An 8,403-nucleotide genomic window follows, 5' to 3' on the forward strand; every position below is an offset into this window, starting at 1 on the left:
GACCTTGTGATCCTCCCGTCTCGGCCTCCCAAAGTGCTGGGATTACAGGCGTGAGCCACCGTGCCTGGCCTCAACTTTTTAAAATTTTTTTCTGTGATACTTTTAGTTCATAAAATTCATAAAACATTTGGAGCTGGAAGTAATTTTTTAAATCCCATTTTCTAGATAAAGAAGTAAACCCAGAAAGGCTAAGTGACTTGTCTGTGGTTAAAGAGCAGGTTTGATGTATTCAATACTCTTCTGGTCATTAAAAAATAAAATAAAAGAAAGAAAGAAAGAAAAAAGAGAGCAGGCCAGGTGCGGTGGTTCATGCCTGTAATCCCAGCACTTTCGGAGGCCGAGGCAGGTGGATCACTCGAGGCCAGGAATTTGAGACCAGCCTGGTCTACGCGGTGAAACCCCATCTCTACTAAAAATACAAAAATTAGCCGGGCATGGTGGCATGCGCCTGTGATCCCCACTATTCAGGAGGCTGAGGCAAGAGAATCACTTGAACCCAGCAGGCAGAGGTTGTGGTGAGCCGAGGTCATGCCATTGCATTCCAGCCTAGGCAACAAGAGTAAAACTCCGTCTCAAAATAAATAAATAAATAAATAAAAATAAAAATAAAAATCCTGCCTGCTTTTGATTTTAGTTTGTGAAACACTAACTTTATGAGAGCATAGAGTGCTAACACATAGTTCATAATAAACATTTTCAAATATGTGGCTCAATATTTTTGTATAGTAATTGATAATTTTGTGAGGTAGTTATTACTACTTCGTGTGGCAGATGAGGAAACAGAGGTTCAGGTATTCTTAAGTACTTTATCCGAGATCACGCAGCTAGAGATGCAACTGAGATTCAAGCCCAGATTGTGATTTTCGACCTGCTATTTCTACTGTTCATGGCTACATGGTTGTGAAGATGATAGTTGTCTTTATTTGTTCTACCTGAAAAACCTGAACCAATCCCTCATATCCACTGAATTATTTAAGATAATAATTTTAGGAGATTGACAGAAGCCACCAATTTCTCTTAATGAATAGTGACAAATTCATTATGATGCCTTGCTGTTGTCAGTGTCAGAAATTTTTTTGTATAGGGCACTAGGCTATGCTGGGGTCACAGATAAGAATGATCTTTATAAAGGCCTTCATAAACTTGAGAATTGAGGTCATAATACATAAAATGCATGACAGTGGAAATGCACCATATGCCCTCCTCCTATGAGAAACGTGTTTCCTACCACTAGTAGTTGTTTCTGCCTCGGTATCATTTAGGGGCAGAACCAAGAATATGAGGTAATTTTTTCCTTGTGTCTAAATTGTATTAGTTTTATAATAACCAAATACACCTCTTTTGTCCTGCTTTGCACAAATTCAGGAAAGACAGGGGAAATTTATTATTTTATATTAATTTTGATAGACAGAATAAAAATTCATTTCTCCTCTGTGCCAAGATCTGTGTTAGTTGTAATGGTGAATTTAACCTGTTCCTTACCCTCATAGATTTTATTATTTTTTTTATTTTCTTGAGATGGAGTTTCACTCTGCCCCCATGCTGGAGTATAGTGGTGCAATCTTGGCTCACTGCAACCTCCACCTCCCGGGTCCAAGTGATTCTCCTGTGTCAGCCTCCCAAGTAGCTGGGATTACAGGCACCTGCCACCATGCCTGGCTAATTTTTGTATTTCTAGTAGAAACAGGGTTTCACCATGTTGGCCAGGCTGATCTCGAACTCCCGACTTCAGGTGATCCGCCCATCTAGGCCTCCCAAAGTACTGGGATTACAGGCATGAGCCACCGTGCCCAGCCAAACTTATTATTTTTATTCTTTAAGATTTATGCGGTAGGGCACGGTGGCTCATGCCTGTAATCTCAGCACTTTGGGAGGCCGAGACGGGTGGATCACGAGGTCAGGAATTTGAGACCAGCCTGGCCAAGATGGTGAAACCCTGTCTCTACTGAAAATACAAAAATTAGCCGGACGTTGTGGTACGTGCCTGTAATCCCTGCTATTCGGGAGGCTGAGGCAGGAGAATCACTTGAACCCGGGAGGCGGAGGTTGCAGTGAGCTGAGATTGTGCCACTGTATTCCATCCTGGGTGACAGAGCGAGACTCCATCTCAAAAAAAAAAAAAAGATTTATTAGTTAGAAGTAACAAGATTACATGAAAATTTTTGTTTATTGGGGTTTGTTTTATCATCAGCGTATGGTCTATGCTGGAGAATATTCCATGTGTACTTAAGAATGTCTATTATTATTATTGGGTGGCATATTCCATAGATGTCAGTTAGGTCTAGTTTGTTTATAGTATCAAGTCTTCCATTTCATTGTTGATTTCTACCTACATATTCTAACCGTTATTGAAAGTGGGGTATTGAAGTCTCCAACTATTGTTAAATTGTCTTTATCTCCCTTCATTTCTATCATTTTTTTGCTTTATGTATTTTGGTGTTCTGTTTTTAGGTATATATACATTTATAATTTTTTATACCTTCCTAATGGATTAGTTTGTTTATGATTATAAAATATCATTCACCCTTTTAACATTATAAAATGCTCCTCTTTACCTTTACCTAGTGACATTTTTTGTTTCAAAGTCTATTTGGTCTGATATTAGTATAGCCACTTCAGTTTTCTTCTGGTTGCTGTTTGTATGATACACCTTTTTCCTTCTGTTTTTGATCTATTTGTATCTTTGAATCAAAATTTTGTCCCATATGGACAGCATAGAGTTGGAATTCATTTTTGTTATACTGTCTGACATTTTCTGCCTTTTGATTGGCTTAATCCATTCACATTTAATGTTACTATTAAAACAGCTGAAATTTACATCTGCCATTTTACTTTTTGTTTTCTATATGTTCACTTTTTTGTTCTCTATTCCTCCTTCACTGCTTTCTTTTGCATGAAGTGAGTATTTTCTAACGTAGCATTTCAATTTCTTTAATGATTTTTCCCATTATCTTTTTTGGTATTATTTCCTTAATGGTTGCTCAAGGACTTAAGATGTACATCTTAGGAGGCTTAGCTTCTGGTTTCTAATAAGTTTATTTCAGTGAGATATAGACATTACTCCTATACAGCTCTATTTTTCCTTTTGTCCTTTTTGTGGTATTATTATACATATTACATCTATAGTTGTTATAAACCCATGGTTATAATGATTAATTTTATAATTTTATGTCCTTTAAAGAAGACAAGAGGGAAGATTAGAAGACAGGAGAGCAAGTATTTATTTATAGCTTTTTGTTATATTAGCCTTCTTGATAGCTCTGGTTCTCTTCATTTATTCTTGTGGATTCAATTTACCACACACAGTAATGTCTCCAAGACAGCCTTGTTCCCAGTCACCTCCTTTGTGCTGTTATCGGTAAACATACTACATTTCTACATGTTTTAGTCCCAACAATACATTATATACACATTGTTTTATAAAATTGCTTTTTTTAAAAAATAGAGATGGGGTCTTGCTATGTTGTCCAGGCTGGTCTTGAACTCCTGGGCTCAAGTGATCCACCCACCTCAGCCTCCCAAAGTGCAAGGATTACAGGCATAAGCCACCATGCCCAGCCAACTATTGCTTTTAAAATCAGCTAAGAGAAGAAAGAAGAAGAAATGTGCATTTCTACTGTCTTTCTTAATTACACAATTACCTTTACCAGTGTCCTTTGTGTGTTCATGTGGATTTGAATTACTGTCTGGGCTAACTTACTTTCAGCCTGCAGAACTTCTGTAAATATTTCTTGTAAGGTGGGTCTGCTATGAACAAATTCTCCATTTTTGTTTATCTGGGAATGTCTTTATTTTGCCTTCATTTCTGAAAGATTATTTTGCTGGATATGGAATTCTTGGTTAACAGATTATTATTATTATTATTATTATTATTATTTTAAACCGCTTTGACTATGCTGTCCCACTTCCTCTGGCTAGAAGTTAGCTGATACTATTGGGGTTCCTTTATGAGTAAAAAAATCGGCTGGGCACAGTAACTCATGCCTGTAATCCCAGCACTTTGCGAGGCCGAGACTGGTGAATCACCTGAGGTCAGGAGTTTGAGACGACCCTGACCAATATGGTGAAAACCCGTCTCTACTAAAAATTCAAAAATTAGTCGGGTGTGGTGGTGTGTGCCTGTAATCCTAGCTACTCCAGACAGGAGAATTGCTTGAACCCAGGAGATGGGGGGTTGCAGTGAACCCAGATTGCATCACTGCACTCCAGCCTGGGCAACAGAGCGAGATTCTGTGTCAAAAACAAAAACAGAAACAAAAACGAACAACCAAAAAAACAAACAAACGTATCTCTTGCTGTTTTCAAATTTTTCTCGTGTTTTGCTTTTAAAATGCTTTTAGCATTTTGTTCATATTCATGCACTTTTTCAGTTGCCCTAACTGGTAATAATGTGTCTTAACAAATGTCTTTGGAGAAAGAGAATATCTCTCTCTCTCTCTCTCTCTCTCTATTTTTTTCTTTTTTGAGACAGAGTCTGTCACTCTTGTTGCCCAGACTGGAGTGCAATGGTGCGTCCTCAGCTCGCTGCAACTTCTGCCTCCCAGGTTCAAGCGATTTGCCTGCTTCAGCCTCTCGAGTAGCTGAGATTACAGGCACCCACTACCATGCCTGGCAATTTTTTTTTTTTTTTCTGTATTTTTAGTAGAGATGAGGTTTCATCATACTGGCCAGGCTGGTCTCGAACTCCAGACGTCAGGTGATCCACCCACCTCAGCCTCCCAAACTGCTGGGATTACAGGTATGAGCCACCATGCCCGGCTATCTCTCTTGTCTATTTTAATGAATAATATTTTGCTTACTTCCGAAGTATAAGCTGGAATAATTAAAATGCACAATAATATAGTACGAGAGAGTGTTCTATGTAAAATATGGCCCACTTAAGAAGGAAGGAAGGCTAGGTGCAGTGGCTCATGCCTGTAATCCCAGCACTTTGGGATGCCGAGGCAGGGAGATCACCCGAGGTCAGGCGTTCCAGACTAGCCTGGATAACATGGTGAAACCCCGTCTCTACTAAAAATCAAAATATTAACTGGGCCTAGTGGTGCACGCCTATAATCCCAGCTACTCCAGAGGCTGAGGCAGGAGAATTGCTTAAGCCCGGGAAGTAGAGGTTGCAGTGAACCAAGATCATGCCACTGTGCTTCCATCTGGATGACAGAGCAAAACTCAGTCTCAATAATAATAATAATAATAATAATAATAATAATAAAAAGAAGAAGAAGAAGAAGGAAGGAAAAGCGATGTGGTGGAAATACTACTACTAGGAGTCAGGTTTTGCCAATAGTTAACATTTGTGACCTTGGGCAGGTTGCTTAATCTTACTGCCTTAGCTTTCACTCATTGATTAAAAAAAAAAATTAATAAGATTATCTCTAAGACCTAGGTAGCTTAAAAATATTGTATTACTAACAAGGAATATTATAGAATAGTGATTTTTTAAAAAATTAAAAATTGGAAGTCACGGTATCTGATGAAGAATTTTATTTTTTATTTAAAAAAGGTTCTAAGCCTGGGCAACATAGTGAGACCATGTCTCAACTAAAACAAAACAAAACAAAACAAAAAACAGCCAGGTGTGGTGGCTGTGCTCCCACCCTGTAGTCCCAGCTACTCAGGAGGTTGAGCTAGGAGGACTGCTTGAGCCCAGGAGGCTGAGGCTGCAGTAAACTGTGATTGCACCATTGCACTCCAGCCTGGGTGACAGAACGAGACACTGTCACAAACAAACAAACAAAGGTTCCACTGTTGTTGTGAATGTAAATTAGTACAACCTTTATGGAAAACAGTGTGAAGGTTTCTCAGTGAGCTAAAAACAGAACTACCATTCAACCTAGCACACTACTGGGTATCTACCCAAAGGAAAATAAATCATTATATTAAAAAAGGCACTGGTGCTTGTATGTTTATCACAGTACTATTCACATAGCAAAGTCATGGAATCAACCTAAGTATGTCCATCAATGGTTGATTGGACAAAGAAAATGTGATGTATATACATCGTGGAATACTATGCAGCCATAAAAGAATGAAATCATGTCCTTTACAGCCACATGGATGGAGCTGAAAGCCATTATTCAAAGTGAAATAATTCAGAAACAGAAAATAAAATACTTGAGATCTAAATAATGGGTATATGTGGACCTGCAGATGGAAATAATAGACACTGGGGACTCTAAATGGAGGAAAGGTGGGAATGGGGTAAGAGTTTGAAAAATTACCTATTGGATACGATGTTCACTCTTTGGGTGATGGGTACACTAGAAGCCCAAACTTCACCATTATGCAAAATATCCATGTAACAAACCCACACATGTAACCCCTGAATCTCAAAAGAAAAAAATTTAAAACATTATATTGAAAGGAGAAAAAAGTTCTAAGAATAAAAGTAAAATCAAATTTACTTATCAGTTTACCAAATCCCTTTTATTAAGTTGTTAAACAAGTATTTAAAACAGATGGAGGTGGTTTCTAGGCCGGGTGCAGTGTCTCATGCTTGTAATCCCAGCTCTTTGGGAAGCCAAGATGGTTGGATCACTTGAGGTCAGGAGTTTGAGGCCAGCCTGGCCAACATGGTGAAACCCCTGACTCTACTAAAAATACAAAATTAGCTGGGCATGGTGGTGGGTGCTTGTAATCCCAGCTACTTGGGAAACTGAGGCAGGAGAATCACTTGAACGTGGTAGGGGAGGTTGTAGTGAGCTGAGATCCCACCACTGCACTTTAGCCTGGGCGACAGAGTGAGATTCTGTTTCAAAACAGAAACAAAAACAAAACCAGCCAATCAAGCAAACAAAAATAACAACAACAACAACAACAAAAACTGATAGTTTCTAACAAATTTTATTTTTTATATGTGAATGCTTTTATAAAAAAACAGTTCAGGCTGTGCATGGTGGCTCACGCCTGTAATCCCAGCACTTTGCGGGGCCGAGACAGGTGTATCAGCTAAGGTCAGGAGCCTGACCAACATGGTAATATCCTATCTCTACTAAAAAATACAAAAATTAGCCAGGTGTGGTGGTGGGTGCCTGTAATCCTAACTACTCGGGAGGCTGAGGCAGGAGAATCGCTTGAACCCAGGAGGTGGGGGTTGCTGTGAGCAGAGATCGCGCCATTGCACTCCAGCTGGGGCGACAGAGCAAGACTCTATCTCAAACAAACAAAAAACAAACAAACAAACGAAAAATAGTTCAAGGTATCAAAATTTATCAGTTATCAAATCACCTTTAGTTAGTTATTAAACAAGTATTTACTGAGAAAGCCGAGGCTATAACATTGTAGGTGCTACAGATACAGTCCTAGCCCTAAAGCCCTTACATTCTAATCATAGAAGACAAACACTAAAAAACATTACTTGCATTGAAAAACAAGTCAGTCATTTTTTTGAATAATGATAAGCATTAAGAAAAGAATGACAACGGCATGGAAACTGACTGGAGGAGGAAGAAGTGTGCTGCTTTTTAGCTAGTCATCAAAGACTTTTGTGACCTTGGGCAGGTTGAGCAGAAAGCCTCTCTGGGAAGACAGACATTTGTATTCAGCCCTTAATGATTCACAGCGGGCAGTTGTTGGAAGACAATTTAAGGAAATAGGAACAGCAATGACAAAAGTCCTGAAATGGGAACCTTTATTGAAAAGCAGAAAAATAAATAATTTACTTCCTAATTTTCAAATCCTGTTGATGTTATGTTTCCTAATACATATCAAAAAGGCAGAAGTAGATGTAGATGTCAGATAAAGAAAATGGGATGAGAAAATGTCTTTTTTTTTTTTTTGAGATGGAGTCTCACTCTGTCACCCAACTCACTGCAACCTCTGCCTCCCGGGTTCAAGAGATTCTCGTGCATCACCATGCTGGCTAATTTTTTGTATTTTTAGTAGATACAGGGTTTCACCAGGTTGCTCAGGCTGGTCTTGAACTTCTAATCTCAAGTGATCCACCCGCCTTGGCCTCCCAAAGTGCTGGGATTACAGGTGTGAGCCACCGCACCCAGCCAAAAATATGACGAGAAAATGTCAAGTGTTGGCCCCTCATCCTGGCTCTTGCTGTCTATAGAGACCATTTCTTTTCAGGCTTGTATTCCTATTTGCAAATGGAGAATACTTATCATATGTACCTCCTAATAGAATACAGTTCTCTATAAACAATACTAGGTATGGACGAGGTAATGTTGAAAGAGAAGTTTACTCAGACATTTTAAATTATGTTAAATTAAAATGTTATCTTTGTTCAAATTTTTTCAAATGAAGATTTTTTTTTTTTTTTTTTTTTTTGAAAAGGAGTCTTGCTCTGTCGCCCAGGCTGGAGTGCAGTGGCCGGATCTCAGCTCACTGCAAGCTCCGCCTCCCGGGTTTACGTCATTCTCCTGCCTCAGCCTCCCGAGTAGCTGGGACTACAGGCGC

This window comes from Rhinopithecus roxellana, chromosome 12 (assembly GCF_007565055.1).
Source record: "Rhinopithecus roxellana isolate Shanxi Qingling chromosome 12, ASM756505v1, whole genome shotgun sequence".
Taxonomy (NCBI): Eukaryota; Metazoa; Chordata; class Mammalia; order Primates; family Cercopithecidae; genus Rhinopithecus; species Rhinopithecus roxellana.